At 38.3% G+C, this 13,117-nt stretch overlaps 1 long non-coding RNA gene across 8 annotated transcripts in view; it reads right to left on the bottom strand.

Moving 5' to 3' along the window:
* The window catches only part of LOC141503344 (uncharacterized), a 154,199-nt gene that overhangs the window by 111,712 nt on the left and 29,370 nt on the right, over nucleotides 1-13,117 (bottom strand). For all 8 annotated transcript variants that reach the window (XR_012472820.1, XR_012472818.1, XR_012472817.1 and 5 more), the window contains exon 4: nucleotides 12,441-12,541. This is a non-coding gene — a long non-coding RNA (uncharacterized LOC141503344). The remainder of the gene's footprint in view (nucleotides 1-12,440; nucleotides 12,542-13,117) is intronic.

Raw genomic sequence — 13,117 nt, forward strand, 5'->3', positions numbered from 1 at the left:
CTGATAGAGGGATTTAGAAGGGAGAGAGAAAGGAGTGGGGAGAGGGAGATAAAGAAGAGGGAGAAAAAAGAGACAGACAGGGGCCTGAGGGAGAGAAAAAGAGAGAGGGAGAGGTATGGAGGAGGAGAGAGAGAAAGGAAAGGAGAGAAAGAATGAGACAGACAGAAGGGGAGGGGGAAGAAAGAGAAACAGAGGGAGAAAGAGAAAAAGGACAAGAGAGGAGAGATGTGTGAGTTGTGTGTGTGTGTGTGTGTGTGTGTGTGTGTGTGTGTGAGAGAGAGAGAGAGAGAGAGAGAGAGAGAGAGAGAGAGAGAGAGTATTTAACATTAAAGACCAAATGTGAATGCAAAATGAGATAACTTTGCAGAATATCAGCAAGACAGAGCTTCATTACATGACTGGCCCACAACCTTTGCCAAACACAGGGAGGTTATCACTAAGAGCTGGTTAGCAAACCCTTCAGCAGGATCCAACTTGGGATTTTTGAAGGGATGCTCCGAATTCATAGCATTTCAGAGCTCCATTAAAAATGCTTGGTAATTGTTTGCAGCTGCTTTTGAGCCATTTCCTTTACATTCCATGGCACTGAAGAGAGAAAGAAAAATTCTTTATGCCAGTTTTTATGGATTGTGGGATTGGCTGTAAAACACTCCACTGTAGTCTATAAACCTTTTTTTAAATTCTGCTTCAAGTTCATGTCAATTCATGAAATTGTTTTATGTTTTTTTTTTAAAAAATAAATAAAATAGAAAAGATCTTATAAAGGTTAACATCAACAATTCAGGTTAATTTGGGAAAAGACCTGCCTAAATTAGTGAAAAGTATGAATTACAGAGTATTTCCAAGGGAAATTGAATATTTAGATCAAATAGAACTGAACTAGCAAGAATTAGTGTTTAAGGGACCTACTTTAATGATTACTGGTATGGTAGGTAACTAGCACATAAGTTATTTTATATAATAAGTTCTTCTCAAGCACTTAAGATGCTAAAGGGGGAGATCAAGGTGGTGGTGGTTGTCTCAGAAAAAGTGTCTGATACCAAAAAAAGAGCATAGATTTGGAATTTAAATTGTTTTAAATCTAGAACTGAATGCTAACCCTTTCATGTGTAACTTCTTGGAAATCACTTAAAATTTCTGAATTTCTGAAGTTTCTTCATCTATACAATGAAGAGTTTAAACCATGTCATTTCTTTCTTCTTTTTTTATTATTTTAGGTTTTTGCAAGGCAAATGGGGCTAAGTGGCTTGCCCAAGGCCACACAGCTAGGTAATTATTAAGTGTCTGAGGTGGGATTTGAACTCAGGCACTCCTGACTCCAGGGCTGGTGCTCTGTCTACTGCACCACAGAGCCACCCCAACCATGACATTTCTAAAGTTGCTTCTTCTTTTTCTTAATCCTATTCCCAACTTGCCCTACCTTGATACCACTATTAATTTGACTATGAATTTGTTCTTTCTAGTTATTTCAAAGATATTAAAAAAATTTAAGATTTAATTCAATCATTGTTAATATTATTATAGATTCCAAATTGTCAGAGCAGAAATTAATGTGGTTTTACTAATAGGATTGTTGGCAAAGTTGTTTATGGAATCAACATATTGGCAAAGGGTACTGGTTTGGAAACCAGAAAACCTAACTCCTAGTCCTGTTGTTGACCCAGATTAACTCATTATTCCACACCCCAAACTTTTTCCATCCTTCTTCATACTTCCTTTGGCTCCTTATTCCCCCCACTCTCTCAACTGAGTACCTTAACTTCTATTTTACTGAAAGAATTGAGGTCATTCACTGAGAGCTCTCTTCTCCCCTCTCCATCACTACACATCACCTAGATGCTCTCTGTAACTATTTCCTCCTTTGGCCCTGTCTCACATGAAAAGGTGACCTTTCACTTTACCAAGGGTAATCTCTTGTAAGTATATATATTCACAAGTGATCCCATCTTTTCCAGCAGAATCCTCCCTCTGTCATCCCTACCTTCTCACTTAGCAAACCTCAACTATCAACTTAGGTTCTTTTTTCTCTTATCAATAGGCTATTTTCCTACTCCCTACATTAATGTCTATGTCCCCCAAATAAAAAAACCCTCACTTTATCTATCCCCACTATTTTCCCTTATCTATTATCCCATTTACAGTAAAATCGTTGAGGAAGCTTTCAATGTTATTTGTCTACTTCCTTTCTTCTTACTCTTAACTTTCTACAACTTAGTTTTCCAACCTCATAATTGAGCTGAAACTGTTCTCTCCAAAGTTACTAATGATCTCTTAATTGTTAAATCAAAAGGTCTTTTCTCAGTCTATATCCTTCTTGACCTAACTGCAGAATTTGACAGTGTCACTCTCAATGACATACTTTTTTCCCCCTGGATTCTCTAATACAAATCTATCCTTATTCTTCTATCTTTCTAACCCGTCTCTTGCTGAATTTTCATCCAGGTCATACTCATTAAAGGTGAAGTTCCCCCAGGGTTCTGTCCTAGGCCCTCTTCTCTTTTCTATCTTTATTATTTCACTTGATGATTTCATCAGGCACTCATAATTTCAATTATCTCTAAACCGATGATTTTCAGATCTGCTTATCCAACATTAATCTTTCTTTTTAACCTCCAGACTCACATCTCCATCTATTTGTTTGGCATTTCAAATTGGATTTCTCATAGACAGATTAAACTCAATTCATTACCTTCTCCCCAAAAACTCTCCCACACTTTAAAAATGTCTTGATTGCTGTCAAAAGTAAATGTCCCTCTTCTGGGCAGCTAGGGGGTGAAATGATAGAGCACCAGCCAGGAGGACCTGAGTTCAAATCTGAGCTCAGACACTTCATACTCACTTAGCTATGTGACTTTGGGCAAGTCGCAACCCTATAGTCTTGAAAAAAGCAAAACAAAACAAAACAAAAAGGTAAATGCACCCAGTCACCCAGGCTCACAGTCTAGTCATCCTCAATTCCTTACTCTCTTTCACATTTGCTGTCAAATTCTGTTGATTTTACCACTGTATATCTCTCATACTTCTGTGGTACAGATATCATTACTTCATGCCTGGGTCATTGCAATTACCTGATAGTTGATCTTGGCCTCAAGTTTCTCCCTTCTCCAAATCATCTTCCACTCAGCTAACAAATTAATATTCCTAAAGAGTACATTTAACTATGTCACTTGCTCTATGCAATAAATCTCCCTATTAACTTCAGGATTATATTCTTTTAAAAAATTCTGTTTAACATTGAAAGTCCTTCACAACCTGACTCCCTATTATCTTTGCAGTCATCTTATTTTCCTTACCCCCCCCCCCATTCCCCACTCTATAATTTGGTAACAGTGACTTCTTGATATTTCTTGAGTAAGATACTTCATCTGCAGACTCTAGGTGTTTCTTTTTCTTTTTTTAATATTTTATTTTCCCTGATCACATGTGAAAACAATTTCTAACATTCATTTATTTTTAGGTTTTTTTGCAAGGCAATGGTTAAGTGACTTGCCCAAGGTCACACAGCTAGGTAATTAGTAAATGTATGAGGCTGGATTTGAACTCAGGTCCTTCTGACTCCAGGACCAGTCCTCTATTCACTGTGCCACCTAACTGTCCCACCTAGTTGCCCCTCTAACATTCATTCTTAAAACTTTGAGTTCCAAATTCTCTCCCTTCTTCCAACCCCACCCTCATTGAGAAAGCAAGTAGGTTTGACTTAGGTTAAAAATGTGTAGTTATGAAAGATACTTCTGTAATAGTCATATGTTTTAAAATTTTGATTTAAGGCAATGGGATTAAGTGACTTGCCCAAGGTCACACAGCTAGACAATTATTAAGTGTCTGTGGTCAAATTTGAACTCAGTTCCTCCTGACTCCAGGGCTGGTGCTCTATGCACTGCGCTATGTAGCTTCCATAAAATAGCAATATTGTAAAAGAAAATAAAGGCTTCCCACCCCCCCCCCAAAAAAAAAAACTGCAAGAAAAATAAAGTAAAAAAAGAAGAATCTTTCAATTTGTATTCAGACACCACCAGCACTCTTTCTGGGGATTGTAGGTACTTCAGAGTTGTCTTGGATCAAAGTCCTGTTAAGAAAAGCTAAATCATTCACAGATGATCATACTACAATATTGCTGTTATTTTGTATAAAGTACATTTCACATTGCATCTGCTCATGTAAGTCTTTTCAGGTTTTAACTATGAATATCCTGCTCATCATTTCTTATAGCAGAATAGTATTCCATCATAGTCACATGCCACAATTCATTCAGCCATTCCCTAATTGATGGACATTCCCCTCAATTTCCAATTTCTAGGCACCAGAAAAGAGTTGTTATAAATATCCTTCTACAAATAGTCCCTTTTCCTTCCCATTTTCATCTCTTCTGAAATACAGGCCTAATACTGACATTGCTAGGTCAAACGATTTTACAGCTCTTTGGGTATTCTAAATTGCTCTACAGAATGTAGAGCAAAATTCTTACCACAATGCATTAATGTCTCATTTTCCCTAAGTCCCGCTCCAATATTTGCCATTTTCCTTTTCAGTCCTATTAGCCAGTCCAATAGATATAAGATAGATAGTACCTCTTAATTGTTCTAATTTGCATTATTTCTCCTGTCAAGAGTAAGTTAGAACATTTTTTTTAAGTATGACTTTAGATAGCATTGATAACTTCATCAGAAAACTGTTCATATCTTTTGATCATTAACCATTTAGTAAATCATTTCTCTAAGTTTGAAAAATGAGTCCTTTATCAGAGAAACTTATTTCAATATTTTCCCCCACAGTTACTACTGCTAACTAAATTCGCCTCCACCCCATTTATTTTATTGTCTCTCTTCTTTTACCCTCTCCCTCCTTGAAAATGTTTAGCTTCAAGTACCCCTCCCATAATCCACCCTCCCATACCCTTCTCCCATTCCTTTCTCCTGCTATTTTCCTATGGGGTAAAATAGATTTCTATACAATTGAGTTTGTGTATCATTTCCTCTCTGAGTCTATTCCAATAAGAATAAGACTCAATCATTTTCCTCACCTGCTCTTTATTCTCCTACACTGCAAAAGCTTTTTCTTGCCTCTTTTATATGAAATAACTTACCCCATTCTGCCTCCCCCTTGCCCTTTCTCCCAGTACATTTCTCTCTCATCCCTCTCATCTATTATTCTTTCATATTTGACTCTCACATGTGTTCTTTCTATATATATATACTCCAAACTGCCCTATGAGTTATCAGTATTATATTCCCATGTAGAAATTTATATAGATCAATATCATTAAATCCCTTGTGTTTCCCTTTCCTGTTTACTTTTTGATGCTTCACTTGAGTCTAATATTTGAAAATCAAGTTTTCTGTTCAGTTTTAGTCTTTTCATCAGAAAAGTTTGAAGGTACCCTATTTCACTGAATGGTCATCTTTTCCCCTGGAAAGCATATGTTCAATTTTGTTGGGTAGTTGATTCATAGTAGGAATCCAAGGTCTTTGCCTTCCAGAATATCATATTTCAACCTCTATGACTCTTTAATGTAGAAGTTAATAAATCTTGTGCTGTTCTAACTGTGGTTCCATGATAATTGAATTATTTCTTTCTGACTGCTTGTAACAATTTTACCTTAGCTTGGAAGCACTGAAATTTGGATCTCTTTCAGGATATAACTTGTGCATTCTTTAAATTTCTATTTAACCCTGTAGTTCTAGATTAACAGAGCAGTTTTCCTTTCTTCTTGAAAGATGATGTCTAGTTTTTTTTTTAATCATGATTTTCAAGTAGTCCTATAATTATTAAATTATCTCCTCTGGATCTATTTTCCAGGTCAGTTGTTTTTCCATTGAGATATTTCACATTGCCTTCTAGTTTTTCATTTTTTCATTTTTGTTTTATTGTTTCTTGATTTCTCACAAAGTCATGTTTCCCTTTGTTCCATCCTATATTTTAAGGAATTATTTTCTTCAGTGAACTTTTGCACCTCATTTTCCATTTGGTCAAGTATGATTTTTTTAAGGCATTATTTTCTTCAGTATTTTTATGTGCCTTCTTCATCAAGCTGTTGAGTCAGTTTTCATGATTTCCCCCCCCCCATCATTTTCAGTTCTCCCAAATTTTCCTCTACCTCCCTAACTTAATTTTCAAAATTCTTTTTGAGTTTTTTCATGGCCTGAGACCAATTAACATTTTTCTTGGAAATTTTGGATGCATAAACTTTGACTGTGTTATCTTCTACTGAGTGTGTGTTTTGATCTTCCTTATCACCATAGTAACTTTCTATGGTCATATTTTATTTTTCTCTGTTGTTTGCTCATTTTCCCAACTTATGACTTGATTTTAACTGTTTGTTAAGGAAAGGTTCTGCTTCTAGGATGGAGAATACACTCCCAACTTTTTGGAAGGTTTTTTTTAGCTGTTTTCAGAGATACTTGTAGAGATCTGCAAGTTTTTCATTTTTTCCAAAGTGGTATGATCTAAAGAGAAGTGTTTACTACACACCTGACCTGTGCTCTGGTCTGTAGGTGACCACATGCACTCCTTTCTGCTTTGGCATTATGAGTAGTACCACTATTTCCCTGCAACAATAAGCTCTGTTATGCTACTGTTCCTCCTATTCCTAGAACTGCTATCCAGGATTGTGACCCAGATCTAAGTATGGGTAAAGCAAAAATCTTGCCTTAGTTATTTTTTATTTATTATTTATTCTCATTTTGTACAAATAATGATTTTTTAACATTAATAAAATATTCTTGTTTAAGAGTAAACGAAATACCCCCTCCCCCCATAAATATAGACTTGCTTGAGTGATAAAGTAAAGGGGAGAGAAAAAAATTAAAATTAAAAAAATAATAGTAATAATTGTAGGTATGTGGTCTGTAGGTGACCACATGCACTCCTTTCTGCTCTGGCATTATGAGTAGTATCACTATTTCCCTGCAACAATAAGCTCTGTTATGCTACTGTTCCTCCTATTCCTAGAACTGCTATCCAGGATTGTGACCGAGATCTAAGTATGGGTAAAGCAAAAATCTTGCCTTAGTTATTTTTTACTTAATATTTATTCTCATTTTGTACAAATAATGATTTTTTAACATTAATAAAATATTCTTGTTTAAGAGTAAACGAGATACCCCCTCCCCCCCATAAATATAGACTTGCTTGAGCAATAAAGTAAAGGGGAGAGAAAAAAATTAAAATTAAAAAAAATAATATTAATAATTGTAGGTATGGCCAGGTGGCACAATGGATGGAGCACCAGCCCTGTAGTCATGAGCACCCGAGCCCACATCCAGCCCCGTACACCCAACAATCACCCAGCTGTGTGACATGCAAGCCACCCAAATCTCACTGCCCTGCAAAAACCAAAGAAAAAAAGGAAAAAAAAGATCCAAAATAAAATAAAATAGTAATAATAGTAGGGGTGTCTGGGTAGCAGACAGAGCATTGATCCTTGAGCCAGGAGCATCCGGGTCCAAATCTGGCCTCAGACACCCAATGATCACCCTGCTATGTGGCCCCAGGCAGGCCACCCAGCCCCATTTGTCCTGCACCCCCCCCAAAATAATAATAAAAAATGTGCTTGAGTCTTTGTTCCAACACCAACAACTCTGTCATGAGTGGATCACATTCTTTATGATAAGTACATGGCAAAAGTTACTTCCATATTTTTCCACCGTTGCCATTGCTAATCCCAACTCCCTCCTTTTGTATTTCTCCACTACCATGTACTATATTTTCTCTCTCCTTTGACTCTGCTGTAGGGTAGCTGAGTGGTGCAGCAGACAGATCCTGGGTTCTGGAGCCAAGAGGCCCTGAGACCCCATGCCACCCCTTAGGCCCAGCATCCACCTGGTCTTATGGTCTCAGACAGGCCTTCCAATCCCAGCCCCTAGCAAGAAGTAAAAAAGGAAATGTGTTATATCTGACCACTCTCCCACCATGGTCCAACTTCTCCTCCATCACTCACATCCCCCTTCCCCCACTCCCCCCTCCTTCTTACTCCAGATGCCTATACCCCATTGAGTATATATGCTGTTTCCTTTCCTAGCCACCTCTGATGAGAGCGAAGATTCCCTCATTCCCCCTTGCCTTCCCCCCTTCCATATCATTGCAATAGCTCATTGTAATAAAGAAAAATCTTATTATATGAAATATCTTGGCCTATTCCCCCCTCTCCTTTTTCTTTCTCCCATTACATTTCCCTTTTTTTCTATTGACTCCATTTTTACACCATATTTTATCTTCAAATTCAGCTTTCTCCTGTGCTTCAACTATAAAAGCTCCCTCTACCTGCTCTATTAACTGAGAAGGTTCATATGAGTATTATCACTGTCATTTTTCTATGCAGGAATACATGCAGTTCATCATCAAGTCCCTCATATTTTCCCCTTCTCCTCCAATCTCTATGCTTCACCTGAGTCCTGTATCTGAAGATCAAACCTTCTGTTCAGCTCTGGCCATTCCAACAGGAACATTTGAAATTCCCCTGGTTCATTGAAAATCCATCTTTTTCCCTTGAAGAGGACATTCAGTCTTGCTGGGTAGTTCATTCTTGGCTGCATTCTAAGCTCTTTTGCCTTCCAGTATATTATATTCCAAGCCCTATGAGCTTCCAATGTAGTTGCTGCTAAGTCCTGTGTGATCCTGACTGCAGCTCCATGATATTTGAACTGTGTCCTTCTGGCTGCTTGTAATATTTTCTTTGACTTGGGAGTTCTGGAACTTGGCTATAATATTCCTAGGGGTTGGTATTTTGGGGATCTCTTTCTTGGGGGGAATCAGTGGATTCTCTCCATTTCTATTTTGCCCTCTGCTTCTAGAATATCAGGGCAATTTTCCTGCAGTAATTCTTTGAAAATGATGTCAAGGCTCTTCTCCTGATCATGACTTTCAGGTATTCCAATAATTTTTAAATTATTTTTCCTAAGTCTGTTTTCTATATCAGTTGTTTTTTCAATGAGATATTTCACATTTTCTTCTAATTTTTCATTTTTTTGGTTTTGAAGTATTGATTCCTGATTTCTGGTAAATTCATCAATCTCCCTGAATTCTATTCTTTGTCTGAAGGATTTGTTCTCCTCAGAGAGTTTTGTTATCTCTTTTTCCATCTGACCAATTTTGCTTTTTAAAGCATTCTTCTCAATAACTTTTTAAACTGTTTTATCCATTTGACCTAAGTTAGTTTTTAGCATGCTATTTTTCTTCATCATGTTTTTGGATTTCCTTGACTAAGCTGCTGACTTCATTTTCATGTTTTTCCTGCATCTCTCTCATTTCTTTTCCCAGTTTTTCTTCTAACTCCCTCATTGATTTTCAAAGTCTTTTTTGAGCTCTCTCATAGCATGAGCCCAATTTCTGTTTTTTCTTGGAGTCTTTAGATGCAGGAGCTTGTGCTTCCTCATCTTCAGATTGAGTGTTTTGATCCTTCTTGGACTCATATGCAAAATATTTCTCAATGGTATTCCTCTTGTTTCTTTGCTTGCTCATTTTCCCAGCCTGAGCCTGGTTTGGGGGTGCTTCCCGAGTTTTTGGGACACTCCCACAAGGGTCTCAGTGTGTGAGGTTCTGTCCTCCCTCCTGATCTGTGAATGACCATAAGCGCCCCCCTCTGCCATGGGGCTGAGGTGGGGGGGGGGGGCTGCTGTTCAATGTGGGGCCCAGACTGTGATCAGGATCTGAATGTGGTCAGAGCCCCAGAGTCCTGTTCCAGGGGCAGAGGACAGAGCTGAGCAGTCTCTCTTCACTCCTCTCCCTAGGTTCAATGAGCTCATGCCCTGGGGGCTCCTGCTTACCCTCTCCGCCTGCTTCTGTTTTCTGGAACTCTATGCTGGCTGGCCATGCTGCTCGCTCTCTGCCCTGAGGGCTGGGCTTCACGTGTTCACTCTGGCAGAGGTCCCCCCACTGTTCCCCCAATTTGTGCCCGGTGCTCCCCAGGGTGTAGCTCAGGTAACTCCCCTGCTTCTGTGAGCCATGGCTCCCAGCACCCTGGGGCTGCCTCCAGGAGGCTGAAGTTCTTTCACTCTGGTGGGCCACCCCTCTGGCTGGCCGCCCCTCCAACCCTGGGGAGCAGCGCCTTTCTGCTCTTTTCCAGGTTACCTGGAGTAGGAGAACTGCCTCATTGGGTCCCTCTGTGCGTTCTGTATCTCAAAAATTTAGTTAGAGTCCTTAGTTTTGAAGATTTATGAGAGAGCGCCTGAGACACAATCCGTTCTTGTCACCATCTTGGCTCCGCCCCCCTCTTGCCTTAGTTATAGCAAAGAGACCCTTGTAATCTCCTTCAAACCCTCTTACTATCTGTGGACTGAGAGATCTGGAAGTGGCTGCCATAGTCCCTGATTCAGTAATTTCCAAGGACTGCTCCCAGTCTACTGGACTGGATCTGCGCTGCTGAGGCCTGTGCTGTATTGTGCTCTAATCTCACTTTTCCTTTTGATCTTCCAAATTGTCATCAGAAGCCTCTGGACTGAGAGTAAATTGCCATCCCTGCAAACTGATCCAGTCCCTCCTGTTGCCTTTTCCTGGATTTCTGGGTCCAGTTCACTGCACTGCATTCCTCTCTCACCCCACCAATTTTTTCCCACCAATCTTCCAAGTTGTCTTGGGATGGAAAATTGGTTCACTCCATTTTTTGTGGTTTCTGCCACTCTAGAATTTGTTTAGAGTCATTATTTAAGGGTTTGGGGAAGAACTCAGGCAAATCCCTCCCTTTACTCCACCATCTTGGCTCTGCTCCTCTGAGCATTTTCACTGGCTATTCTAAAACCTGGAATTCTTTCCCTTCTCATCTCTGTCTTCTGGCTTTCCTGGCTTCCCTGGCTTCCTTCAGGTCCCAGTTAAAATCCCACTTCTGCAGGAAGCTTTTCTCAGCTACTTACCCTTAACTCTACTGCCTTCCTTCATTTGATTGTCTTCAAATTATCCTGTCTCTATTTTGTTTGTGGATTGTTGTTTTAAGTCTCCCACTACTATTAGACTGTGAGCTCCTTGAGAGCTGAAACTTGCTTTTGATTTTCTTTGAACCCTTAATCTTAGCACAGAATCCGGCACCTAGGAAATATCTAATAAATGCATGTAGCATGACTGACAAGACACATTCTCTCACTAGACCTATTTTTTTCTATAAAAAAGAGAAGGTGGGACTTGATAATAAGACAGGTCTCTTCACCTTCAAAATCTATTTCATTCAATAGGTGCTTTGTGCCAGATATCACAAAGGAAAGCTGAGAGCTAAGGATGGTTCAGTAGTTGGAGAATGCAGTTAATAAAATGAGATCACTTCTCAGACTAAGACTAGTTAAGGATTTGTCACTTGAAATCCATTAAGTTAGTTTCCCCTGTGAAAAACAGCCAGAGTGGATAATGTACTGAATTCAGAATCAAGAAGTCTGAATATGAGCTCTAATATTTATTAGCTATGTGACTATGGGTAAATTACACAATCTCTTTGAGCTTTAGTTAATAGGACATTTGAGTTACTGTAGCACCTACCTTAAGGACTGGTACAAAGCTCAATGAAAAAGTGTTTGCAAAAACTTTGTAAACATTTGCAACTTCACTTATCTCCAGGGAAAAGTGAAAAGGCAATTCTGAAGTCATTTTACTATTAGTGAATAGGTTTACATCAGAGAGAGAGAGAGAGAGAGAGAGAGAGAGAGAGAGAGAGAGAGAGAGAGAGAGAGAGAGAGATTCTACTATTACCTAAAATGAGGCCAGGTTAGGATTTGCAATTTAGAAATGATTTTTTTAGAATAAAAGATTTACAATGGAGAGAAAGTTGAATTGATATACTGTGGATTTACAGAGTACCTTTCCTCTGGAAACCTCAAAGCACTTCCATAAAGAACAAGAGCCTCTTTCACAGATCAAAACTAAGTGAATACTTGATACTCTTTCCATTTAATTTGAGCAGTAAGGAGAGGAAAACTGAATTATTCATCTCAAAGTGGATTTTTTTATTTGAATTTTTCGCTTTTTTTTTTTCAGTGAACAAATTAGCCCAGCCAGCTCTCACCCAGGGCCATAGATTCTGAAAGAGTGTGTTGTGAATCTCTGTACAATGTCTTCTATGTGTCATGCAATCAGGAATACAAATGTTTAATAAGAAAGGCAGTAAATCATTATATCAACCTTGAGGAGAAAAGGATGTCTGGACTTTAGGTTTGTATGTGTGCATCAATCAATCAATAAAGCATCTATTAAGTATCTACTGTGTACCAAGCATTAATATGTGGGCATATGTGTTCAGGTAGGGTATATTCTATAGTAAGTGGGTACATATGTTCAGATAATATGGCAGGAGCCAATGATGATTAGACATGGAATAGACATGGAAAGAGGGTATTCTATTCCACTGTCTTCCACGGGGGGCGTCTTTTTAAGTTCATAAGTGTTTTCTTTGCTACTTTGATGGTTCTATGAACACACCCATTAGGTATGCTCCTCTCGTGATACAGATAACAACAAAATCATACCTTTTCATGCTATTCAACTCTTGTCCATTTCCTTTCTTTGCTCAAATCCTTCAAAATGAGTCCATCCAACAAGCAAGAGATTTTTCTGTAAGTCTCTTCACCTTACACAGGAATAAATAAAACATATAGGCTGTCCATGTCTTATGGATACAATCATTTGTCTTTTCAGTATAGATGGACCCATATTTTTCCCCATCATTAACATCTTCTATGTTTTTCCATGGTTCTATATTGTAAAAGGTTGAGCCCATTTATACTCATCACACATCTTTCTATCATCCTTTGGATGATTCATAATTTTGATTATTAAGAGATTGAGATATTATCAATCACTAGAAAAATTCTGATGTATAAAAGATGTGTTTCTATTTTGGAAAAGGTTGAGGTCATTAAAAAAGAGTACAAAATCTCCCAAATGAAATCCAGTCTTATTTCTTTTCCTCTTTACTTTTAGGCCCAGTTCACAGTCTATCTGTAGCATCTGTCAACCAACAAGCATTGATGTCTAATTTATGTTAGAGATATAAAGACAAAAAAATTAACCCATTCTTTCAAGGAGCTAACATTTCATCATTTCCATCTGTAATACTCTTGTGTTGGGTACTTAGACAATTCATAGCATTAATCCAAATGCATGCACATACATGTATATGATTATACATACAAATAGCCATATG

The sequence above is a fragment of the Macrotis lagotis genome, chromosome X (genome assembly GCF_037893015.1).
Source record: "Macrotis lagotis isolate mMagLag1 chromosome X, bilby.v1.9.chrom.fasta, whole genome shotgun sequence".
In the NCBI taxonomy this organism is placed as follows: domain Eukaryota; kingdom Metazoa; phylum Chordata; class Mammalia; order Peramelemorphia; family Peramelidae; genus Macrotis; species Macrotis lagotis.